This window comes from Lemur catta, chromosome 3 (assembly GCF_020740605.2).
Source record: "Lemur catta isolate mLemCat1 chromosome 3, mLemCat1.pri, whole genome shotgun sequence".
In the NCBI taxonomy this organism is placed as follows: domain Eukaryota; kingdom Metazoa; phylum Chordata; class Mammalia; order Primates; family Lemuridae; genus Lemur; species Lemur catta.
In genome coordinates, this window is record NC_059130.1 from 51,579,363 (window position 1) to 51,606,594 (window position 27,232).

General features: G+C 44.1%; 2 long non-coding RNA genes across 2 annotated transcripts in view; both read left to right on the plus strand.

Moving 5' to 3' along the window:
• Positions 1–27,232, plus strand: part of LOC123635374 — an 80,032-nt gene that overhangs the window by 28,250 nt on the left and 24,550 nt on the right. The gene's annotated exons all lie outside the window — the stretch shown is intronic.
• On the plus strand, positions 8,432–14,822 carry LOC123635375. The gene is made up of 2 exons (XR_006734113.1): positions 8,432–9,119; positions 14,391–14,822. It is a non-coding gene; the product is annotated as an uncharacterized LOC123635375 (long non-coding RNA).

Genomic DNA, 27,232 nt, shown 5'->3' on the forward strand with positions numbered 1-27,232 from the left:
TGTGCACATGCCTTACATCTCAACGGCACCTTATGAAATTTCACAGCTCTTTGATGGCTGTTGTTTCTCTTGATCCTCGTATTCATTTTGAGGCAGAAGATATTAAAGCTTAGAAGGGTTAGATGACTTAGCAAAGGTCACCAAGCTCATCAGAGGCAATGTCAAGAATAGAACCAAGGCTGTGACTTTGAATCCCGAAGAGGTGAAGGGCATGCCATCCCCAAATATGCTGAATTGTTATATTGATTATCTTGAGTTGGCAACATTGGAGAATTTGTAGTTTCAGAAAGGTTTAGCTGACCTGTCTTTTCCTGCATGCAGCGATCAGTAAAGATTCCTCTGGAAGGGGTACCCTCCCCGTACGAGGGTGAGAAAATAGCCCTTATCACCAGAGACTGGGACTTGGGGGGTTCGATGGCAAAGTAGGCCTTATCTTCCACTAGTTTTACAGCCTAGTGACTCCCCTAGAAATGTACTGCTCCTAGCTAGATCCCCATTATCTTGTTATTTCTTTCTCAAATTTATTGTTCTTTGTCTAAAAAGTATAAAGCATCTTGCTATGACACGTCTTCAGACTGCATTCTCTTGTGAGGATCACCATGTAAGACCAGTAGAATTTGTATGCTTTCTAATCTTCCTGGTGTCAATTTGATTTCTAGATCCAACCGAAGAGCCCAGACAGGAGCTATGTGGGCTGGAAGGGGTCTCTGGCTCCCCTGCAATCTGGAGCTCGTAAAACAAGAAAAGAGAAGTCTCAGATATGCAGTACTTAAACTTTTATCTTAAAACAAATTCTCCTTTTATGGTTTCATTCTTTGCTTGATTGGTAGCCTATCCCATTTCACTCTATTTTTGGATCTCCTTTCTCTCATTTACTGTATTAACCATTCACCAGAATTTCTATAGCCCTTCCCAGGAACTTTCATTTGGAAGAGAAGTTGGACTTTTTCTTTTTCAGATTATTTTAAATCAACAGACCCTCGGTCGTGCTACTGTGCTAAGACACAGAAGCGGGCAGGGCATGGCCCCATGCCTTTGTGGAGCCTGCCGTTGCATGGCTGCAGGGACAGACACGTATTCCCGTAGCTGCCTGGGATAAGGGCTTAATAAGGGTTCCAAGGAGAGGTTAAGGCCAAAAGAAGATCGCAGCTACTTCTGACAGAGATTTTGGTGAGCACATCACAGCACTGGTGGTTTTTGAGCTAGCGTTAGGATGAGTAGGAACTGTTTCTTTAGAAATTCCTTAGGAGCTAGGTCAGAGAATTTCAGTTCAGAAGAACAGCAGGGGCAAAGGTGGGGAAATACGGCCCATTCAGAGCTGGATGAGTGGTCCCGGGAGGGGATGCCAGGAGGGGAATGAGGCTGGAAAGGTGAGCTGCCACCACACTGTGGAGGCTCTTGGATGCGCAAAGGCAGTTTCTTCAGTAGGCAGTAGGAGCCGTCCGGGGTTTGCAAGGACGGGCAATGGGATCTGAGCCGGAGAGGAGAAGCCAGTGGGCAGCTGTGGCAGTGACCCAGGTGAGGCCCAAGCCGTCCTCGCTCATCTCCCGGGAGCTACGGAGGGAGGCACCATGCTGGGCTGGGGTCCAGAGCTGAGTACACAGAGCCAGGCCTGCTGGCACCCACAGGTGAGCCGCCCTGCAGAGCTGTGGGCAGTGGCACGGATGTCTGTACCAAGTTCAGCAAGTGCACAATGAAAGGGGGTACGGGGCCTGGAGCAGGCGGGCATCGGGAAAGCCTTCTGGGAGAGGCGATGCTCAAGCCGAGACTCTGGATTTACCCGGCCAGGAAGACGGGAGGGGGAGGGGAAAGAGGGTGGTGTCAGCAGGAGCAAAGCACTGAGCTTGGGCAGCAAGGCCAGTTAGCAGCACCTGCTGGGTTTTGTTTGTATGTTTTGTTTTTATAAAATTGTTTTGCTTACTTAAGTAATACTTGTTTGTACTTAAGTAATACTTGTCTGTTGAAAAAAATGTGTCAAATATAGAAGAGCACAAGAATAAATCTATAATTCCATTACTTGGAGACAATCATTTTAAAAATTAGGTGAATATCGTTCTATGTTTATGTGAGTGTGTATGTGTGTTTGAATAAGAATAAATGTATATATGTACGTGCATATATGTATAAATGCATCAATAAGTAGAAATATAAGTGTATATGCTAATATATCTCCACTTTCTCTCTCTATATATGGAATATCCTGCTCCAACAGCTTTAGGAATAAAATAAGGTTACATTTCTTTAATATTCAAACCATACTGACTTCACCCACCAGCCCATCCTGATAGGAAGCCTAGTCTTCCACTGGGGTTCTGAGTAATGTCTAGGAATTTGCACGAACCCCCACATATTCCTCAACCTGTCCTGACAGTGGCTGCTTTCCCTCTGCCCGCTGGCGACATGGCTCAGATTTAAACAGGAAAGGGAAATACGGCAGACGATTCATTCCAGCTAGAATGAAAATGCCTTCTGGGCAGGGAACCAAGTCTCTCTTGTCTGCTGCTGTGCCCGCCGTGCACCACACAGTAGACAGTCAATAAATACGCTGACTGAGTGAATTCAAACTTCCACTTGTTCAGGCCATGAACATTTATTGAAGATTTTTGATATGCTGAGTTCTGTTCTGGGGATCAGAAGTACACATGTAAACAAAATGAAACTTTCATCTATGGTACGTAGAATTTAAAGATAAGCATCTTTTTTAAAACAAACTAGGCTTCCATGGGAGACAGTGAGCTTCCCAGCAAACAAAATATTCAAGCAGACACCAAAGACTCGTGACTAAGGCTGCAGAAGAGATTCCTGCTTTGGGAGGGATGTTGAACTAAATGACCACAAACGAGCCTTCCAAATGCTAACTTCTTGGATTGAATAAATTCTAGCTGGTCTTTACTAGCTTATTAGTCACAATGAAACATATCACAGAAGGATTCCAAAGGAGATAAAATCACAAATGAAAAACAAATATCCTGAAGGGATCCAAGTATTTGTTGATAATAAATGAGATTTTCTGAGAAGTTTGCAGAATGTAGCTCTGGATAAGAGACAGATAATTTTTAATAATACAAATTAGACAAGTATTAAATTTCAGAATGTGAGGCCGGGCGCGGTGGCTCACGCCTGTAATCCTAGCACTCTGGGAGGCCGAGGCAGGTGGATCGATCAGCCTGAGCAAGAGCAAAACCCCATCTCTACTAAAAATAGAAAGAAATTATCTGGCCAACTAAAAACATATATATAGAAAAAATTAGCCAGGCATGGTGGCACATGCCTGTAGTCCCAGCTACTTGGGAGGCTGAGGCAGGAGGATCGCTTAAGCCCAGGAGTTTGAGGTTGCTGTGAGCTAGGCTGATGCCACGGCACTCACTTTAGCCCAGGCAACAAAGCGAGACTCTGTCACAGAAAAAAAAAAAAAAAATTTCAGAATGCGTTTAAACATTTTTTCTTTAATTCAATCCATTTACTATATTCAAAACCCATATTCATAAACAAAATAGCCAAGAACTGAATAAGACAATTAAAACAAGCTTTTGAGAAAGCCTAAAGGTCTTGACTGTGTTCACTGGGAAATCTGAGTTCAACAGTTTAAGACAAAAATTTCCATATGTTGGTCTTATTGACTTGGGACTGAAAATTCATTAATCTATTTCTATAGTCAAGAAGTACATAGTGGAGAAAGAAAAGAAAGACATAGTGAATGTTTACTAAGTGTAAGATACTGTAGACTTTGCAATATGAATAATTCCAAAAGGAAAAGGAGATTATCATATATTTGAACAGCTTTTTAAAAAGTTCATTTTATTACAAAGTAATAATTATCCATTATATAAAAATTTTTAAAAATGGGAATAGTAAAAATAGCCATAATCATATCACTTAATAAATATCTACTATTTATATTGTGATTTTCTTTTAATGCTTTTGTGGTTGTAATTTTTATATAATTGTAATATTGCTGTAGAAGCTATTGTGAACTTTAAAATACTAATCATTTAATAGACTGGTGGAAATATCTTAGTTTGGTGCAATGGAAACCTGATTCTCTAGAGCTTTGATATATGTGCCTTGGCTTTCCTTTGTGTACCTTAAGTAAGTACAACTCTTTTGAGTTGCAAAAATTATAACATATAGGTTTCATATAAAAAACACCAAAGTGGATTTAAAAAATTAGAATTTTGTCGGTATAATGGCCAGATTACAAAATTAGATTACAGATTAACAGCTGGATCCTAAATGGTCAGAGCCTACAGTTGTGGCCGTTAGCCTTAATAGCACACCTAATCTCAACTATGACTAAATAATTATTCGGCCCCTGTTTGTTTAATGACCAACTCACTTGTTAGACTCTAAGCTGTCTAGCTCACAGCAATATCTCTAGTGCCTAGTTTATTGCCTGGTGCAGATGTGGTTCTTAGTGAACATAATTGCAATTAAGTGAATGAATGATTCATTTACTGGAGGTTTAGGGATAGCCCATCCATTCATCCACTTCTGCATTGATCTACCATCAGATATCCTGTGGCGTGCCTGCCATGTCCTAAGCACTGTGCCTGGAACCACAGAGACAAGGTGAAACAGATACGGCCCTGCTCTGGATGCAAGAGCTCGGTCTCTGGCGGGTAGGGAGTAAGGATCTCCACTGAAGTCCTCAAATACCTCTTCTGTGGATCTCTTGCCCAATGTTCCACTGTTAAAAACTAGTCCTTTTAATTAAGGCATTGTTTCTCTGCATCACAAATATGCTGGTGCGGTGGGTGGGGTTGTTAGTTATTAACAACTTAGGTGAACTAGTTTCCCAGGTTACAGAGGGGAGAGAGAGAAAGCAGGCCTTATGGCTGTGGAAGGGGCACTCTCGGGTAATCACTTCTCCCTTCGCTATGGCAGGAAGCCCTTTGTCACGGGGAGGCAGCAATGTAACAGAAACATGCCCAACTGGTTGAGTCTGTCACCACCTAGCTGTGTGACGATAGGTAGCTCTGCCAACCCTGAACCTCAGGCTCCTTACCTGCTTGGAAGGTGATGCAGATCAAATGCTGCTGCAGGTGTGAAAGGGTCCCATGAACCACACCGTCACATGCTCTTCCCCTTGCCAGGGAAGAGGTGAGCTTCTCAGAGCTGACAGCCGTTCACACACCTGCTGCGCTGCGGATGGTCTCTCCTATGCAGCTTTGTGTCTAGAGGAAGCCCTACAAGCTTCTTGCACCAGGTGCCACAAAGACATTACTCGGGGGAGAGGCAGGGTACAAACCAAGCTCTCCTTTATTGGCATAAGCTCCTCTAGGCCAGCCCTCTTGGCACCCTGCAGCTCATCACCCCGGAGCTGCGCCCCAACCCAGCCTGCCCTGGCCCTCGGGCCTGAGCCTCCTAGGAGGGACCCACGGAGGCCTGCCAGGCTCTGTCCTGTCCAGCAGGGCCTTATTCTAGGCCACATGTTTGCCACATGAGCTTGAGGACAAGGAAACTCTCTCTTTCCCTGAGTGCATCAAAACCAGGGCAGCATTTGGGGGATCCCCAGTGTCGCTCTCATTCTCTTTATAATTCTCACATTGCCTCCTGGTGAGGTGGGCTGGGGGCAAAGAGGGACACAAATAAGCATGAAGCAAAATGTCTCTGTTCTGGTCTCTGCAGGTCCCTGAGCAGGAAGCTCTGTCTCTGACGCAGGGCAGGGGTGGGGAGGGAAGAGAGGTGACCTTCCTATGCTGTGTTCCCAAGGAAAGCATGTATCTTAGTTCACGTGCTTTTACCTTTTAGCAGTGCTACTGTCTTTCAAAAAATGACAAAAAAAATTATAAAATGAAAAATGAGAGTTGGGATGGTTAAGGAAATGAGTTCTGTGTTAAATATGAATCTGAGCTCAAGGAAATAACTACTATTAAAAGAAGCTGGGCATGATGGCATGCACCTGGACTCCCAGCTACTTGGGAGAGTGAGGTGAAAGGATTGCTTGAGCCCGGGTGGATTTTGAGACCAGCCTGGACAACATAGCAAGACCCCATCTCATAAAAAGGAGCTTTAGACAGATTACACTTAACAGAGTTTAATTGAGCAAAGAATGATTTGTGAATGGGGCAGCCCCTAGAACCAGGACAGGTTCAGTGAGACACCAGGGCCACTGTGTGGCTGGACATTTATAGAAAGGAAAAGGGAAGTGATATACAGACAGCAGAAGTGAGGTACAGAGATCACCCGATTGGTTAAAGCTGGAGTTGGCCTTATGTGAACCTGGTTTGAGCAGCTGACTGCTGTGGTTGGCTGAAGTTCAGCGGCTGTGATTGGCTGGGGCTTGGCTACTTGTTACAAGAGTAGGTTCCAGTCTGTTTACACGTCAAGTTAGGTTACAGCTTACTATGTACGGAGAAACCTCTAGGCCAAACTTAAAATATGTACAGAGACAGCTTTAGGCTAAATTTAATTAAATTTAACACTGCTTATGTCTGTAAAATCCGTTATTCAATGCTAATTTGACCCAGTATTTTGAAAAGACAACATGCTTGAACATTGATCTTCACATTAAGATGTGAAGCAAGTGGACAAGGCGTTATCTCCACTTTTGACAAGCGAGGAAAGGGGCTACGTGAAAGCCACAGGACCTCCCCATGGGAAAATCTCAATTCTCTGCTCCAAGCTCATTGTGAGGGCTGTGCTAAAAAGAGCCCGGTCTGAGCACAGCACAGTCTCTGACACATGGTAAGTTCTTAATAAATGCCAACCATCCAGGCCCCTCTCCTCTTATAGACTCTCTTGTGGTGCCCTGTACTTTTACTCCACAGCATTAACTACAGCCTCTAATTATATCCTTATTTTCTAACGTCCCTCCCACACCCACTGCATGACAAGAGAGACCAAGTCCGTTTTGTTCACCACCTGTGTGCCTAGCAAAGTGCCTGGCACCTGGAGGCACTTGCCAAACCAGTGCAAAGTTAGTGAGTGGAAAAACCTGGCCTTATCGTAACAATTCTGCACAACTGTGACACTTGGCCATGAAACTTTGCTGCCTCGATTGCCTCCTAAATCAAATAGGAATAATAGTATACTATGTCCTTTCTCAAGATCAGTTGCCTCTCTCTAAGTTGGGAAATGCCATTGCTCAGTCCACGTGGCTCTTCCCACAGGGGTCCCAAGCTGCTGGGGACTTGGAAACACTCTTCAAGATGCTCCCTCCTGCCGTGGCCAACCTAGCTTTTTTCCAGAAATTAATTGGAAGGAGGATGTTACTTTTGACAACACCCAATTTGTATAAAATCTTTTGTTGAGCTCTTTCTTTGCCAGGCACTGAGCTCGTGACACACTCAGAGCTGCTCTGAGTGCAGGCCCCTGCCCGCCACGGAAAGGGGCACCTGGGTGTGCGTGGGCCCTGGGAGGCAGGCCAGGCACTCAGGGAGCGGCCTCTGATCTCCAGTGAATCCAGAAGGACAAGCACAACTTGGCCAGCAAACGAAGGTGTTCCAGGTGGAGGGGACAGGATGATGACGGCTGGCAAGTGTGGAATCATCTCTGCCTATTTTCTTAGGGGCTGTGTGTGGTTTACTGGTTCCTATTTGTTCCTAGTCATGGCAGCAGTGTTTGGTAACGTTTGCTCCAGGTGAGAACGGGCTTTCTCGGCTCCTTTGGGACAGTTCTCTCCTTCGAGTGTCTGCAAGAGTGGTCACCCAGTATGTTTCTGAGAAACCACACTCTTCTACAGCTGCCACCAGTGCAGGAATGAGAAGACATCCTGTTTCCGGCTACTTCCTGAGACGGAGATCCCAAGGGAGCACTTTGATTTATCATTTATGATTCACTTCAGGGTCTTTCCATTTTTTGGAAAGCAAAGACTTCTTGCCATGGCCCTGCCAACGGAGGTGGGAGCCGGGGTGGGGTGCTCATGGCCTCGGAGAGGTGAGTGGGCTGAACTTTGGGGCTCCCAGAACCTCAGAATTGAAAGTGTTTGAAATAGGCAGTGTGGCCGGCCTCCCATAGACGCTGGTGTCTGCAACCCCCATGGAAAAGCCCAGTGGGCAGCACACTTGCCCCCAGCTGGCTGTGGAGGAACGAGGCTGTAGCCAGTTTGGGTTGCTTTATCTTTAGGGGGGACCCGGGCAGCAGGCCCCAGGGAGGCCCAGCCCGGTTCAGCCTGCTCCTCAGCACGGCAGCCTGCCTTGTTTTCCCCCTGGGCTGGTCTGCCTGTGTTGACATTGATTCTCCTTGTTAGGTGATGCATGGGCAGGGTTTCATTCGCAGGTGAGGTCCTTTTGCTCCCTCCTGGGAGGTAAAGCCTCTCTCCTAACTGAGGCTAACTCTGGGTTCCCTAATGCCTTTGTCCCAACAGGCTTTTCTGCGGCCTGTTTGCTTATTGAGGCTCCTGATAGGTTCACATTCCAGTGTCCATCCCTCGCAGGCAGCTCAGATTTATGCGCCAGTGAACTAATGTTCTCAGTACTAGTTCCTTCCTATCAGCTGAGGAAAGTGGATAGTTCAAGGATTTGAAACATTTAAACAAACCTAATGGGGAAAAGTAGGCACGTATACTTTCTACCTGATGCCCCTGTGGTCTGGCCTCACCGCCTAAGAATTGAGGACGCAGTGAGAATTGCTCTGTTGTTTATCTCACATCTTCAGGTTTCCTTTCTCCTCCTTAACTGCGTCCACAGACTGGAAGGGACCTTCAGATTGATGTAGGCCACTCCCTGCATTGTACATTTGAGCACCCAGGCCCAGCGACATTGACTGTCACGCCTGAGATCACACAGCTACCAAGGGAGGGGATGGGCCCAGGTCCAAGGCTCTTCTGAGTCCAGCTCAGTGCTCAGTCCACCACCCCACACTGCCTCCGTCGTTCCGTCTAGCCATGGGTATTTTATTGCATTCTTTTCCCCAACCCTTCATGGCTCTGTACCCAGAGCATAATGTTCTTTACGTAGATGGTACTTAAGAAAAGTGTTGCCTAACTTTTTATTTACTTGGGGTTGCAATGTCAGCTCACAGGAAATGCACCAGAAACGTGTGGGGAAACTTCGCAAGAAACCCTCCATGACTCTCTCATTTGGTGTTCAAGGACTGAGGCAGTGATGTCATTCACTCTGGAACAGAAAGAACAAGCCACGCTTGTTTCAGGGTCTAGCACAGCACTTTTCATAGAGGTTCGTACTCTCCTACTGATCATTATGCTTTGTACACGACATTGTCAGTAAACTGCCGAATCTCTGAATCTCTTGGGCTTAAATGGAAAAGCATGTTCTCCAACCTGGGGAGGAAAGTGTAGGCTTTGTAATTTTACATAAGTGAAACCCAAGTAATACTTTAGAATACTACCTGCCATTGGGGCATGCTTACTCTGTGCCAAATATGGTGGCTTTATTATGCTGTACAAATGTTAATTGATTTAGTCCTCGGCCCTAAGTGGTAGAATTTATATTATTTTGAATTTTATGAATGAGAAGAGTAAGGCCCAGTTGCTTGTCCCAAGTCATAGAGCTAGAAAGTGGCAAAGCCTGGAGTCAAATTGGCTAACTATAAGTCTATCCCAGAAAAGGTGACACCTTGCCTTTGATGATGCGACATGAGGGCTTTCCCCGAGAATGCCACTCGAAGCTGAGCTGTCTCCTGGAAGGTGCTGGGCTTCTGTTCTCCATGTTAGACTCCTAAAAGGAATGGGAGAATAATTGTTCATTTCTCTCCTCTTCTGGTCCCACTACCACATCCTATCCGCATGGATGGGAGGGTGAGAAAAAAGGAGAGGAGCCCCAGCTACCTTCATCTCTCTTCTCAGTGTTTGGCACCAGGAGCCACGGTGAGGGCAGAGGATGGGCTCTGGTGCCGTGGGCTGGCGCATGGTCTCAGGTTCCCGGCTCTGGGGCTGGACACTGCTGTACTCACTCCAGCGAGGTCAGAGGGATGCTGTGTGCAAACATTAAGTATCTGAACTCATTTCAATGGATTTTGGGAAGCCGCTCTCCCTGGGAATAAAAGTTATGGAGAAAGAATTTTTTTATCTTCTACACATGTCTAAGTCAAATTTATTATTGCCAAATACAACAAATATAATTTTTCCCTCCCAGGGTCTTAAACAGATGTGTTCCAGACACATTTTATCTGGGTCTTTAGAAGATTGCTTTGCTTTTTCTGATATCAAGTCAATAGGAAAATGTGCCTCCCTGGTAATGAAAGCCAGTTTTTGAGTAATACCTGCATAACTATTACATTGATTTTATCACTATTTCTTATCTTTTATCCTGCACTCTTCAACAGAACTAAAGATACTTCTTGTTCTAAGGAAGCTCATAACATAATGATGCCATTGGAAGGTCCCTGGTTTTTATTGTGGACCTTTTGCAAATCCAAAAACAAAAAAAGCTTATTGCAAGTTTTAATCCAGATAAATAAACCTATTAAGAAGGAAATATAAATGTCATGGAGATTTACTACTTGTGGAGTTTGTTTTTCTCTCTGTAAGGGAAAGTTGTTCCCTACCTTCCCCAATCACAAAGAACTGTTAAACATGGTCCAAGAGTGGGGAAAAACCTATGAGATCACTTTACAAGGGACAATGAGCACTTGAAAATTAGCAAATATCCCTTTAAGTTTGGGAACAATTTGCATGCTCTGAGTGAACTGATGAGAGGGAGTGAAGAGCCAGGTGAGTGTGTCTGCAGCAGGACGCACAGTTGCTTAAGGGCAGAAGCAAATGTTGGAGAGGTAAACAGAGTCCAGCTGAACTAACCCATGAGGTTCCTCCAGAGCTGTTAAGAAGCAGAAGAATGTAGTTCCTTTCTCACCGTCTGAATTGACTGGAAATCCACTGGTCTGGTGGTTCCACTGGCGTCATCTTCTTTCCCCACAAGCCCTTCAAAGCACCCAGGGAATCTGAAGTCCTAAAGCCAGGGAAGCTCAGTTAAGACACAATGTCCTCCCAAGATCTTTTTTGCCACATGGAATAAGAGAGAATGTGTCTAATCTTGATCTGCTTCTTATTGATTTGGGGGTCAACAGCTAAATTTGAAAAATGGAATGCAATGTGAAGACTAGATCTAAACACTGATAAGCTAGAAAACTGAAAGTCTGCATTTCTGCATTCTAGAGTGAAAATGGAAATGTACCTTTGGGACACTCTAGCCATTTTGGAAGAAACAGTGGGACAGCCCTCCCTCCATTATGCTGGCCAATATGGTAGCAGCTCACTTGTGTTTCCATTTCAGAACATTTTGGGGGTGACTTTTATTCACTGCTATGTTATCAGCACCTGCAGCAGTGGCTGGTGCAAAATAGATACTCAATAAGTATTTGTGGGGTTGAATGAATGCTTAATCAAAAGAAGTAATTCTCTCATGCTGCCAGGATGAATGTGGAGGCTTGGAAATGTGTTCTTAGAACACTTTGTGGGAGCTTGAAACACAACTGGAGATTTCCTAAAGAAGCAATATTATATATAGTGATTGGGAGTTATTGAAATAGTGCTCTTGGCACCATGATTATGGTAGGCACTTGTGGCTTGGCTTGAGGCCCCTGTTATAGTCTATGACACTGTTTCCATGGGAAAATGCATTCTGAGTCCCAAGAATTGGCTTATAAGTGACTGTGGGAAATACAAACCAATCTTAGTTGAGACCTGCCTGAAACTTTGGTTCAGCTGTGGCTATTTTGCAATCTGTCCACAAATAAGGCATTGCTAGGAAACCTGAGTGGTTTTTGTTCTTCTGGTGGGTTCCTAGCAGGAAAGGTGGTATTGTATCAGGAATAGAGACATGGAGTCTTTAGACCACACCATGCCAGTGACACTTCCTTAAGTGGCCCAGGAAGACTAGAGGAGTTTAAATGGACTGAGAAGGGGCCCTCCTATGTATGTCAACATCTCAAATGATCTGGATGAGCAGAATGTAGCCCAGAAACATCACCAGCAATCATGACTTCTAGTGAGCTGCTGATGAACCAGAGCAAATCAGGGTATTATCCCCAAAGATCATAATGTTGGGCATAACTTTGTGGCATAATGCTGTTTAATCAGCTCCGGGAGCTGGCTGGGCCCTCTCACATAGCAAACGGCATTGTGCATGCCGATGTAGGTTTGAAGGGCTATCTATCTTCGATGTAGACTTGTACAGACATCCCAGCTTGCTCTCCTGGAGACTGGGATTGTTGTGAGCAACAAGCAGTCTCAGGTAGCACCAGTGTTGAGACCACTGGTATGGAGGCAGAGGCTGGCTCTTCATCCTTTTGAATGAAGGCTCTAGAGCCTCAGGAGAAGGTGGTGATGGAGGGGCCACTATTATCTCTGAGAGGATTCTAGACCGACAATGCAGATGTGTTTGCTGGAACATAAAGAGGTGTTTCTGCCACGAGGTAGGGGACAAGGACAGAGTTTGAAGCAGAAATCTAACATTAAGGCAAGGAAGTGATTTTTAAGTAGTTGGAGGAGTTACGGGATCCCAGCCAAGGTGTGGGGAATCACGGCAGGGTTGAGAGATAGCACCCACCACTTGAATAAAGGCAATATTAATAGTCACTGCGTCCCTGTGTCCCCATCAGGGGCACCTCTGGCAGTGTCCTGTTGCAGTGACACTAGTAGCCTCATGCATGGGCAGGGAGAAAGCCACGAAGGGCTTTAACCAGCCCGAGCAAAAACACTGACACTGTGTTAGCTTCATTTTCAGGCAGGCTCTACTCAAGTGGTGGCAAAGACGGGCCCTCGTAGCACCAAACTCATATCCCACCAGCTTTGTTAATCAAAAATGGGAAAAATTTGCCTCTTTTCCAAGAGGACCTGGAAAAGCTCCAAGGCTGATGCCCAGCGGCCCAGCGGGGATCACAACTACGACCTTGACAGAGCCCTTGGACTGAGATTGGGCAGGAAGTAGCTCTCCAAGAAAATCTGAGTTCCCATTATCTAAAGAAGAGGGTACAAGTGCTGAGCAGCAAAACCATCGCATTTCCATATTTTCTAACTCTGAACTATGGGACTGGATATAAGTTGAACCCAGAATTTAAATGAGGAAACAGTAACCTAGAGCCTTCATGAGGCTGCCAATGTTCCTAGAAAGTGAAGGGGTTTTCCCTAATCTGTTCTAGAACATTTCTTAAGTGCACTGAAGCACGTTTCCTGGGGAATAACCACGTGATTAACGAACATATAGGCCAGAAAATTGGGGAAGGCAGGAGGCTAAGAGAGAACTCGATTTCCACAAATATAATTGTGGCATCACTTAACATAAAGGAGGAAATGAAGCAAGAATTGAAACCATGAAGTGAGTATTTTTGATGTGTGTGTGGGAAAAAAAGTGATGCATTATTCGTGTTAACATATAGCCTGATGAAAACCTAAGTAATTTCCTTTTGTTGTGATAGTATTAGATGACAGTGGCATTTTTGATATCTTCTTTATCATTTTGTAAGTTATGAGTTAACCTACTCTTGCAGTTAGATTCTTCTTCATCAGGTAAAGGCCCTCTCATTCTTCAACGGCACCTCTTCGAAGAATCTAGATTCATTCAGGGAGAGATCTTTTTTCTCCTTCCTGTCAGCTTCTCACTGCTTGTTTACACGCCACTAGGGTAGCACTTGTCCTGTTGCACTGTGACTTTTAGTTGCTCAAAAGGCTCTACAAGATAAGACCTGTGGGCTTTACGGTGCATCACTTGACTTCTCGGAAACACATAATGGGGTAATAGCAGTTCCTCCCACATGGGGATGTTTCCAGAATTAAATTAAATGAGCTGGTGCATGAAAAGCACTTAGCCTGATCCCTGGCATATAGTGAGAACTCAATAAATATTGGCAGTTAGTTAGCATTTTAGTGTTTATTCTCATTAAAACATAGTAATTATAGTAATTATTATTAATATGTCATTTACCAGATGATGAAGTCCTTGAGGGCGAGGAGCGTTCTGAGGTCCTAGCAGGTACTTCAGGTGGGAAGACAGGATGAAAGGGAAAGGAGGGGAGGATATGGGAAGAGAGGAGAGATGGAGGGAAAAGAACAGAGGAGGGAAATGTGAGAACAGCAAAGAAGGTCTCAGTGCCAGGGTTGTGCAGAACCAATGGCTTCAAGTAGCCAGAACTAGCCTATCCAGCTAGGGGGTATCTCACGTCCTTTTGTTTTGTAGATAAGAGACGTTGGGGCCCAGAAAGGTTAAGGAGCCTGTGAGTGGGATCACAGTGTTGGCGGCAGTGGGGCTGGAGTCTGGGGTTACTTACTCCTCACAGCCCCTGCTGTCGCCTGGGTTGGCTTTACTGGCCTCTCCATTGTCCTTCATGCATGCCCATGTGTCCGTGCTTGATCCACAGTGGCTGCCGTCTGCCACTGAGAGAACTGGGCACTTCTATCCAACCCCAGATGGAGACAGAGGAGAACATGGATACTTGGTGGGGTTTTGACGTATCTGTACCTTTTCAATGTCTTTCATGTGAAAACCATTAAGGAAAAACAGGATCCTCGTCTTCATCTTGGCCGGCTCCAAGAGACCAAATCCTGTCTTCAACCACACAAAGATTAGTGATTCTAATTGCAAGTTATGAGGCAGTTAAAGAAACCCAGCATACGTCCTTCTGGAATATGGATTTGAACTGAGCCGTCTGCCAGGATTACTGCCTTCCTTGGGAAACATGCGTGCACTGAGCCGATCTAAGAGCCAAAACAGGGCATCTGCAGCACATACTGGAGAGAGCATCGGACAGGAGACCCCTTCCTGGGTTTGAGTGGGTGGGGCTCCTCAGCAGTGAGCCAAGTTAACAGTGAGACTTGACTTGCGGGCTTGGAAGGGGAGATGGGAATGAACTTACAATAAGAAAGCCACGTTGGGTGTTATAATGTCTGTAATTTACTTTAAAATACTTCATCATAGGCAGTGCGATTTCATGTGCTGTGTATTCTGGGTTACATTATACCCTAGGACTAGGCACAGTGGTTGCCTTAATCAGGAATTCACACCCTAGGGTGGACAGCCAGCATTCTAATTAGGAAGCCTGTACTCCAGAAGCAGCTATTACAAGACCTCCCGTGACCTTTATCTGTGATCAGTAGCAGATGCTTTGCTAGTTGGCATACTAAATGTTAGAAATAGGTTTCCACTGATGAAATCAGTGGCTTTTAATTAGTACAATGGATGCTACAAATAGGGTTTTATTAGTGAGCTCACTAGTGGTATAGATACGGGGATTGTCTAAAATATTTTAGAGCAGCTCCCTGCTCTTGCTTAAAAGGAGTATAAAAGTCTAGCCAGTCCTGTCCTGTAGCTCTTAGTGCTGCAATCCTATATCCAGATTTGGATTCAGAAGATTCTACTCATTGTAAGATTAATTGAATTCTGTCCAGAAAAGATGGTCATATTTACCTGAAATGATGATGTGGTATCAGGAGCTGTATCTGGCATGCTTTAACTATGAAGGGACAAGCGCAAAGACAACATGCTAAGTGTATTAGTTATCCAACACTCCCCAGAAAATTATTCCAAAACTCAGTGGCTTAAAGCAACAATAATTATTATCTCCCATAGTTTCTATGTGTCAGGAATTTGAGAGCAGTTCTGGCTTGGAGGTTTCTCATGAGGTTGCAATCACATGTTGGCTGGAGCTGTCACTATCTGAAGGCTTGACTGGGGCTGAAGGGCCCACTTTCATGATAATTCACTCACATGGCTGGCAATTGGTGCTACCTGCTGAAGGGAGGCCTTATGTTCTCTACATGTTGGCATCTCCAGATGTCCTGGGCTTCCTCACAACATGGCGGCCGAGTTCCAAAGGCAAGCATCCTGAAAGAGAGAGCCAGCCAGGTGGAAACTGTATCCTTTTTGTCACCTAGCCTCAGAAATCACGAGCATCTTTTCTGCCTCACTCTATTGATTAGGATAGTCACAATCTCCTGCCTAGAGTTCAAAGGAGAGAGCACAAGCCCCTCTCTTGGTGAGAGGTGTGTCAGTTGTCAGTCACATTGTATGATGAGCATGTGCTATGAGATAAACATGTAGGTGTGGTCATCTTTGAGAAATACAATGTGGTACAATAAGTAAGGATGGCAATGAGGAAAGATAAAAACACTTAGGTCTTTGATGCCATCATTGTGCTACTGAAATGATTAACCTTGGAAACACCAACCTCAAGGTATTTTGTTTTGTAAGATGGTACATTTTCTTCCTTGTTTTATCTGAGTATTCCATTATTATAGCTGAAAATATCTTGATGGATATAACTTGGTATAAAAACTAGAGCAAATGGCCTGGGTTCAAACTCTCCCATGGCCATCTAGATGATATGACTTCAACCAAAGCATTTAGTCCCATTCATTTATTCAACAAATGTCTATGAATGGTCTTCTATGTGCCAACCAGGTACTGTTTAAGACACTAGGGATGCAACAGTGAGTAAAATAGACAGAAGTTCTTGTTTCACAGAGCTAGCAATCCACTGTGTGTTCTGTGGCACTCTCTGTGTGGGGGGCAACAAGCAATGAACCAGATGAGTAAATAAGATGGTGTGAGTGATGGGAAGTGCAATAGGGAAAAATAGTGCAGGGAAGGATGATAGCATGGCAGGGGACATCCTCATGCAGAAGGTGATATTTGGGTAAAGACTAGAAGGAGGTGAGGGAGTGGACCATGTGCAAAGGCCCTGAGGTGGAGACAGACATAGTGTGTATCAGGAACATTAGAGAGGCCAACAGGACATAGGGGAGTGAGTGAGGGGGAGAATAGTAGGAAATGAGGACTGACAAGTTATGGGGGTGGGAACATATTATACAGTGATGTGGGAAGCCATTGAGCTTTTGATTAGAGAGTTAATACAATGTGACTTACATTTTAATAGGATCACTTTGGCTGCTATGTTGAGAATTAGGGTGGAAGCAGGGAGGCTAGTTAGGAAGTTATTGCAATAAAGCATTTGAGGAATGGTGGTGTTAGACCGGGCCGGTGGCAGCAATGGATGGTAAGAAGAGGTCACATTTTGGACATGTTTTTTGAGAATTTGCTGACAGATTTGAAGTGGGTATGAGAGAAAGAGAGGTGGCAAGGCTGACACTAAGGTTTTAGGCCTGAGTGACCAGGAGGAACAGTATATCAGGTTTCTGTTACTACATAACAAACCTCTCCCTAACTCAGTGTCATGAACAATAGCAGCATTTATTGTACTCACAAATCAGCAATTTGGGCAGGGCTCTGAGGAAACAGTTTGCCTCTGCTCACTCAGTGTCCGCTGAGGCAGCTCCAAGGCAGGTGGCTAGAGTCCCTGAGAGTTTGCTTGCTTACGTGTGCAGTGGCTGATGCAGATTGCTGGCTGAAGGTGGACACATATACTTGACCTTCCCCATGGTGGGCTGGCTTCCTCACAACATGGAGGTTGGGTTTCAAGGTTCCCAGGGTGAGTGGCCCCAGGAAAAGAGTCAGGTACAAGCTGTATTACCTTCTATGAGCTAGCCTTGAAAGGCTTTGCCACTTCAGCCACATTCGATTCATCAAGACAGTTATAAAGTTCTGCCAAGAGTCAGAGTTCATGGAGTCAATAGACTCCATCTCTTGATGGGGAGGGCAAGGGCATCAGCTTTGGTCACCTTTGGGCCCTCTAAGCAGCTATCATGGTGCCCCCACCCATAATAGGTACTTAATAAAATTCACAACAAAGAGACACTACATAAATTAAATTCTCTTAAAAGGAAAATTATAAGCTCAAGGAAATAGTCAATTCTTGTTACTCCTGGTAGTTATGTTCTATGAAGTTGCTGTGAACATTGAATTAGTGAAAACTGAGCCATTGTACCTGGGGGAAATACAGGGTTAGATTCCTGCCAACCTCTGATCACATTTTTGTCAACTGATCAATACATAACTCTGTGCTTCTGTTTAAAGACACTTTATTTATTATATTATTGATTCATTAACATTGAGCTCATAGCCAACAGCACTATAACTTGTGCCTGAATGAAGCTTATCTAACATGTATTTTCTCCATAAGGCACATCTCAGCCTTCCTGTGCTTAGGAACACTACATAGCACTTTGGCACTATACTTGGGGACCATTTTATTTTATTTTATTTTTTCATTTAAAAATATTTAATTGACAAATAAAGATTGAATATATTCAAGGCATACAATGTGCTCATTGGACAGATGTATACATTGTGTAATGATCACCACAATTAAATTAACTAACACATCCATCACTACTCATGCTGTACATTAAATCCCCAGAACTTGCTCATCTTATGACTAACATTTGTACCCTTTGACCAACATCTTCTCATTTCTCCCATCCCCCCATCCCTGGCAACCACCACTCTACTCTGTTTCTATGAGTTCAACTTTTTTAGATTTTGGAGACCATTTTAAACAGCAAAATCACCAACAAAAAGCGGAAAAATGTGGAAAAGCCTGCACTAAATAGACCATGAGACAGATACTTGTTTCCAGTGTGAGTGCTGAAACAGGAAGGCAGAGCGTGGTCTCTTTTGAGATCAGCTAAGAATGAGTGCGTTGGGCAACTCAAGGTTTTTGTTGCTCTGTGAGTATCTGCAGTGACCTTGAAAGGGCCATGAGTATTGATTTTGGAGTTACAAATAAATTTTAGTGAGTAGGCAAGTTTGCAAGTATGTAATCTGGGAACAATGAGGATGGACTACATCTAATTTACCTTAAACTGAAAACAAAGGGCCAAAGAACAAGGATTTTATAGCTTTCTCTCTGTACATCCATGTGCAAGGATGGATGTAACTTTGATATATTTTAACTTTCAAGATGTCATCCATGCTTTGGAGCTTAATGCTTTACACAAGTGAACTCTGAAATTGTGGTTGGTTTTGTTCTCATTAGTTTGAAATGAGATTTTAATGCTTTGAAAACAGCTTAACATTTATGACTCTATCCTCTTTGGTCAGTATCTTCTTCCTGTATTTCTATAAACTGGATGCCCTGAGCAGGTTTTTCTCTTTAGACATTGAGGTCATTGAACAGAAGTGTTGGAGTGCTCAAGGTCAGGTTCTTGGGGAAGACAGGATTTGCACGTTTTACCAAGCTCTTGTAGTGAGAGATTCTGTTTCAGGTTCGTGTTTTGTTCTGGGCCATGGGCAAGTCCATCTAGAATCCCACCACAGTATAACAGCATTTGACTGTATAGCTTTTCAATACTGTGTTAGTAGTAATTAGCAAAAATTCCCTGGGAGATTCAAAAGCCCATGCACCAGGTAGGTGGGGAAAAGTTGGGAAAAGCCCAAACTAAATAACAATATTTTATTTATGGAGGTTGAGCCAAAATAGTACTGAGACACTCAGGCAAGGTGACCACTTCCCTCACAGGAAGATACTGAACTTCCTGTGAAAGAAAACAGACTAGGTTTGGTTTTGCTTTTGAAGGAGGAAAAGATCTTGACCTTTGGTTTTAATAAGCAATTTCCTAAATAGTTAAATTTAAGAAGAAAATGAAGAAGATATAAAGCAGACACATGAACCCCAGTGTCCTTTAAAAATGCCTTTATAATTTTCCATGGAACATTTTTTTGATGTTGTTTAGTTAAGAAAAAGCAAATTAGTCATCTTTTCTGGCAGCCTCAAACTACTCGGTCTCTAGTGTCCAAAGGAGTCTTTTAGTTCATTGAAGAGCAATCCGACTGCCCCACCAAATGCCCACTGCTGCTCTGGGAACTGGGGAATCCCTCTGGGGGAGGCTGGGAGATGCACAGGCTCCAGGGCAGCCCCAGGGGAATGGCTCCCTCCCACCCCTGCTGGAGGCTGCTGCACAAAGACTCCAAGATAAACGGAGGGCCTTGGGGGAGAGAGCAGGGCAGATCTTGCCTTTAGGCTGATCAGCTTTCCTCTGCCTCTTCTCCTCTAAACTTAGAGTCTTCCTACCAAGACAAGGCCTCCGCTCCTGCAGACGCAGGAAGCAAGGCAGAAAGCCACTCAGTTTGTTTTGCCTGGAAGTTAACCTTGAACTCTCAAAGGAGCTCTTAATGTCATGCAGAAGCAACACACTCCAAATACGGCAGCCCCACCATTCTGGGGGCCAGACTGCCATTAACCTCAGCCTCTTCAGCCACAAAAGATTTCAGAAAAGGTCTTGGAGGAAAAGACTGGTCACAGAGTCTACCCACTTTTCTCAGGCCAGGAGACCCAGGCAAATTAAGGAGTCCCTGAGGGCAGTATGGACACTGCCTAGGATACTAGCATTGAAAGCACACTAAAACCACACTGGAATAAACTAGAAAAGTGATGTCAGTTAACTCAGGTTTTTGCTGACAACTGTTCCTGTGGAAGTAAGCAGTTCCTTGCTGCAGAATCCACCATTGTCAGTCTTCTCATGGAAGCAATCCTTTTGGCGACATCTCCAAGCAAGTAGCAGGCCACAACTGCAGGCAGAGCCTCACCTCCGGGACCTGCCCCATTCCCCAAGACTAGAGTCACATTTTAGTCAGCTGACATGTGAAACTGAATGTTGAGCGGTACCATGCTGTTCCTAGGAATGAGGGGTTTCTTTTCTCTTTTATGATCTAAATGATAAGCTCTTCAACGTGCCTTACATAACAGTCTTACTTAGAAAATTGTCCTTAATAAGTGCATGTAACCATTCTCTTATTTTGAATATAAAGAGACAAGAAAATGATTTTTATTCATAGAAATTTCTCACTCCCACTAATGTTGAACAAATACGCCTTCAAGGGGAGCTATATTATTAACTATCTTAGGGAACCCCTGTGTCTCTAACTGGCCCTGCAGAGAGAGGCCTGGACTTACCAGTTTGACTTGCTTGGCTAACGGGTTCCTTCCCCACCCTCAACGGCTGGGGATGGACCATGGGAGAGGAACACAGAGCCTATAAATCCAATGGTGCTGGCAGATGCTTTCTAGCTCTCAACTGAGGCTGATCGGCCTTCTCAGTTTTTCCTGCACTGTGAGGGGTTTCATAGTGATGAAACCAGGAAAGTCCTGGGACCAGTTGGTCATTGTATCTGATGCTAACTTGTACCTGGGGAGGCAGCAGAGCTTGGGGCTTGCCAGGGTGGGCTCTGGAGCCCACCTGTCCAGGTCAGGGTCTATCTCCATTATTTAACTTGCTGTGCAACCTTGGGCAAGTTACTTAACCTTCCCTGCTTCTCAGTTTTCTCATCTGGAAACAGGAAAAATAACATCTACTTCTTAGGAATATTAGGAAGCAAAAACAAAATAATGTATGTAGAGTGTCCCTTGGTGTACTGGGCACATGGAAACTGCTCATAAATGTTAGTTATTATTATTGTTGTAATTATTATTATTTGAAGGTGTAATGGCTTCTTACCTCTCCAGGAGTGGGGTGGGCAATCCCATAGGAGAAACAGCAATTAATACCTAATATCAGCTTGGACCTACCAAGAAGAAGTCAAATAACATTCCTGATAGCTTGAAGACGTGGAAAACTGTGGGATTGTGTTATTCCTTTTGGAATCTGCTTTATCAAAATAGATTTTACTTTAAAAAATTTGGGTGCCTCCAGCCTGGGCAACATAGCAAGATCCTGTCTCTACAAAAACATAAAAACAAAAAATTAGCTGGGCATGGGAGCATGCATCTGTAGTCCTAGCTACATGGGAGGCTGAGGTGGGAGGATCTCTGGAGCCCAGGATTTTGAGGTTGCAGTGAGCAAAAAGAAAAAGAAAAAGAAAAAGTGGGTGCCTATGGGGGCAAGTTTCAATTATCTGGAAAATCTAGGCCTTTGGAATTCCTGGGTAAGGGAAGTACAACTTTGTATGCATGCTCAGGGCCCCACAGGCCTCGCCAGCGCCCTTGAGGGGCACCAGGTGCCACGGGAGCCTGTGGCCCATCAGCCCTTCCAGGAGGGACAGTATCATGCTGCAGATGCCTGGTATGTGCCGTAGAAACACTCCCCAGCGACGGTGTGGGGGCTCCAGGCACATGTGTTTTAGATCAGTGGTAATGGGATCTGCTTTTGAAGCTCTCATTTCCTGTGCTTTGGCCTGCAAAATTCTGCTGAGTCATCTGGCCTCATAGATCTTCTGAGACAGAAGTCACATGACCAGAGGAAACTGCATGGGCCCACAGCTTGTCTGCGGGGGCATATTTTTTCCCAGCCCAATTCAACCGATATGCATGATCACGCACTGTACGCCCTGCATTAAGGTAGGGATCTGGAGCTTATGGTGAGGTGTAGGGCCTGGCTTTGTCCACAAAGAGCTTGTTTTCTAGTGAGGAGGACGGGCCCATATCCAATGACTACACGGCTACATGTCAGACCTTAAAAAGTTCTAGGAACTATGAAAAGAAATGTACGGCCTGTAACCAGGGAACGCAGAGTAATTGATTTTGACTGGGAAGAACCACAAAGGAAAGCACGTAGAGCTAAGCTTTGGGGGAAAAGAAGAGTAACGGAGGTCGGTACAGGCAGATGAAAACGGGGTCACAGTGCCATGTCCGTCCACGAGCACGCTTGATCCGGCCATGGGAAGCACAAAGATGGTTCAGGGGGAGATCAGCTGGACCAGCTACTGGAGGATGCGGAACGAGCGCAAGGCCATGGAGCTGAGACTTCGTTTTATGTGCACAGGGGGAGGCTTCTGAGTAGGGGAGTGGTATGATCATGGCCATTAGAAATTAGAAAAATGAATCGGCCAAGGAGAGAGCCTGCGTCAGCAGTTCTACATAGGATGCAGGAAGACAGGACAGGGCAGAAGTGTTAGTTACGAACACAGCTCAGAGTTGATGAGGGCTTGAACTTTGGAAGTGAGGGAAAGGAGGGAAGAGAAGTGGCTAAAGAAACATTTGGGAGGTGGATAAGATGACTTGTTGACATCCCACTTTAATGTGGGAATTAGGGGGGCAGAAGGGAAAGGAAGAGCAAACCAGAGTACAACCTGGGTCAAGCCAAAAACATGACACTTGGCGAAGAAGAAGGAAGTAGGGGTATTTAGCCTAAAAAAAAAAAAAATAGGTTGAACGGCACCTTAATGATAGCTTGTATGTATGTGAACGAGACCAATAACTATTGTTTTCTAAGAAAATGGCTCAAGTTAAGCTCTGAAGAATTTAGATGAGATATAAGGGCAAATTTCCAAATGGGGAAATTTGGAGACATTTTATCTTCAGGATGGGTTTTGTTTCCAAGTGTAAATATTTGCCTCACTGCCTTGACATAGGAAGAGACAACTCCTTTCCTCCCCCTTACTGGAAACCCAGCTTAGCCCGTCCTTGGTCAGTGGTTTCCTCTTTGACCAGAAAAGACAGCATCACTATTACTTTAAGAAAAAGCAAATGCAATTGATGTGGGTTCGTCATTGGAAATGGCTGCACTAAATTCCTTTGTGAATTTAAGCATATTGAAAATAACAGGTATAAGTGGGTTTGTGGTTGTGTAACTAGCAAAACCGCATCTCTTGAGGTGGCCCATAACAGAACACCACTTCAAAACAGCTTTGGCAGAAGAAAGGATATACTGGAAGGTATTAGAGGCATCTCAGGCCACCCAAGACAGAAAGTGACTGAGATTCATCAGAGTCCTAAGAGTGCCATTTGTTTCCTGCCCTGCTTCTCCCTGAAGTGGCCGCCTTCTCTCCCTGCGGGCTGACCTTTGATGTTTCAGCACCCAAATGGCCTGTGCGCAGATCAAGGGACCAAAAGACACCCAGAGCATGTCTCTCTACCCCAATTCTAAACTCCTGGGGAGGAGACTCTGGCCGAGCTCAGCAAACAAGAGCATATACCTCAAGCGTGGGTGCCGAATGTAGGTTCAAGCACTGCCGTGAACAGGGCGAGCAGTTCTCAGAGGAGAGTGCTGAGGCCTGGGCAGTTACCTTGGAAAGGCATTTAACTGCGATCCCTTTAAAAACCACAGCAGGCTAAAAACTCTAGCTTTCCTGAATATGTGACAGAATATTTGAAATGTGGAGACCAGGCATACAATAATAAAGAACTAGCACGAAATCATTTAGAAAAGCCACCATCCTGAACTGTAGAATCATATGATGCAATGAAATTATCTATTGAGGTGGCCAGCGGAGAGAACATTGACCAGCAAAGGAGCTCAGGAAATTTCACCCCAAAATATGACTCCTTAGTATAAAGAGTATGTTGAATTAAAGGCCCTTAGAGATCAACAGGCCTTGGAAGGAGAGAAGGAGCTTTCCCTCTTCATGAAAAACCAGACCAATCAAAGGAACAATCAACTTCCCTTCCCCTCCATGTTATCTCAGTATATTATAGGAAAGAAGATCAAGAATGCAAGAATGCAACCAGACCTGGCCCAAATCATTTTAAATATAATACCTGTCTCTCAAGTTAATTTAATTTACAAAGAGAATCATTCCCAAGTCAATGTTTCCCCCATCCATTCTCCCAAGTATCTATTCATCCTCCCTAGTAACCGTTTATTGCCCCTAAACAGAATTATCTATTATTCCTCATCTCCTCCTCCCCTCTAGAGAAGCGTATATAAATTTCTGGACCCCACTGGGATATTGAGTAATCACTCTGTGATTACCCCCTTGTGTATGGTAAATAAACCTCTTTCACTTATTAATCTGCTTTTTTGTGAGTTGATCTTTCAGTGAATCTTCCGGTTTGAGAGAGTCATACTCAACCGAGGTTTATTAAACCAAGATTTTAAGGATGCACCTGGGAAAAGCACAGCCCACAAATTATGTGTTGTGGACTGGGCTTTTCCTAGAAGAGTCTGAGAATTTTGCATCGAAAGGAAAAAGGAGGTGCACAGGAGAAAGGGAGGGGTGAGGAGTGATGCAGTTGATGGTATTCTTGTGAAGTTCTATCTGGTGCCCAGTAAATCTACATGAGATAAGATGAATGTTCAAAAAGGGGGGTAGAGCAAGTAGTCAATGTTGTGAATCTTCTCTGGGCAGGTAGTAGAGTGGTCATATCTCTTCCTTGATTTGCATCTGTGGAGATAAACTTGTAATCGACATTTAAGAGTTCATTCAGGCTGTAGTCCTAAGGTTATAATTGACATGCACTTATTTTATAAGGGTGTATATCTCGAAGGAATTTTTTTTTTTTTTGGGCTGAAGGAAATAAGAAATATTTTAACCCAATATGCATGTCTTTGTCATATTTTCAGATGGCTGTGGGCAAGCAGGAATATGCTGTAAGGCTGTCTAGGTGGGGAGGCTGGGGGAGAGATTTGCATTTGTAGAGGGTCTCTGTTGAATGCAGCCAGGGCTTGCCTATTTGATCTGGGACAGGTCTGCATGGAGTCTGGCACCTTTAAAAGTCTGAATAAAAACATGTCCCTGAGGGCTGTTATCATTAGGTTTATCTGCATAACAAGACCAGCTTGCCGGCCAGGCTTCTTTTCTCCCTCCCATACCCAGTCCAAAGAGAAAAATCCTGTTTAGTCATTTTCTTTTTTTTTTTTTTTTTTTTATTTCAGCTCATCATGGGGGTACATAAGTTCAGGTCATATACATTGTCCCTGTCCCGCCCATCCCCCCGAGTCAGAGTCCCAAGCGCGTCCGCTCCCACTCTCCAGACAGTGCGCCTGGCACTCGCCATGTATTCATACCTCGATCCCCTCCCCCCCCCCACCTCCCCGGGTCTGCACCCTCAAGCATGACCATTCCCCAGAGGGTGCACAATGCACTCGTCATGTAGGCATACACCCATCCCCTCCCCCCCTCACCCCCCCATCCCAGTCTGATATCCAATTGGTATCCTTCCCTGATGTACATTTAGGTGATGATCAGGGAAACCAGTTTTCTGGTGAGTACATGTGATGCTTGTTTTTCCATTCTTTGGATACTTCACTTAGTATAATGGGTTCCAGCTCTCTCCAGGAGAACCAAAGAGATGTCGTATCATCGTTATTTCTTATAGCTGAGTAGTACTCCATGGTATACATATACCACAGTTTACTAATCCATTCGTGGATTGATGGGCACTTGGGTTGTTTCCACATCTTTGCAATTGTGAATTGTGCTGCTATAAACATTCGGGTACAGGTGTCTTTGTTAAAGAATGACTTTTGTTCTTCTGGGTATATGCCCAATAATGGAATTGCTGGATCAAATGGTAGGTCTACTTGAATCTGTTTAAGGTATCTCCATATTGCTTTCCATAGGGGTTGCACTAGTTTGCATTCCCACCAGCAGTGTATGAGTGTTCCTGTCTCTCCGCATCCACGCCAACACGTGTTGTTTTGGGATTTTTTGATAAAGGCCATTCTCACCGGAGTTAAGTGGTATCTCATTGTGGTTTTGATTTGCATTTCCCTGATGATTAGGGATGTTGAGCATTTTTTGATACGTTTTTTGGCCATTCTTATGTCTTCTTTTGAAAAATTTCTATTCATGTCCTTTGCCCATTTTTTGATAGGATTGTTTGATTTTTTCTTGCTGATTTTCCTGAGTTCTAAATAGATTCTTGTTATCAGTCTTTTATCTGATGTGTAGTATGCGAAAATTTTTTCCCATTCTGTAGGCTGTCTGTTTATTTTCGTGACTGTTTCTTTGGCTGTGCAGAAGCTTTTTAATTTAATCAGGTCCCATTCGTTTATTTTTGTTGTTGCTGCAATTGCCTTAGGGGTTTTCTTCATAAATTCTTTGCCTAGACCAACGTCTGTGAGAGTCTTTCCTACATTTTCTTCTAGAATTCTAATCGTTTCCCATTTAAGGTTTAAATCTGTTATCCACCGTGATTTGATTTTTGTGAGAGGTGAAATCTGTGGGTCCTGTTTCAGTCTTCTACATGTGGCTATCCAGTTTTCCCAGCACCATTTATTGAATAGGGACTCTTGTCCCCAGAGTATGTTTTTGTCTATTTTGTCAAAGATTAGATGATTATATGAGGATGGTTTTATATTTGGGTTTTCTGTTCTGTTCCACTGGTCTGTGTCCCTGCCCTTGTGCCAATACCAAGCAGTTTTAAGCACCACAGCTTTGTAGTATAGTTTGAAGTCTGGCAAATCAATACCTCCCATTTTGTTTTTATTGCTTAAGATTGCTTTTGCTATACGGGGTCTTCTCTGTTTCCATACAAAGTGTATAATTATTTTTTCTAAATCTGTGAAAAATGATGTTGGTAATTTAATAGGAATTGCATTGAATCTATAGATTACTTTGGGTAGTATAGACATTTTAACGATGTTAATTCTTCCAATCCATGAGCATGGTATGGATTTCCACTTATTTACGTGTTCTGCAATTTCCTTCCTTAGCGTTTCATAGTTCTCTTTATAGAGGTCCTTTACTTCTTTAGTTAAATATATTCCTAGATATTTTATTTTCTTTGTTGCTATTTTGAAAGGTATTGAGTCCTTAATTTGGTTCTCCGATTGAATGGTATT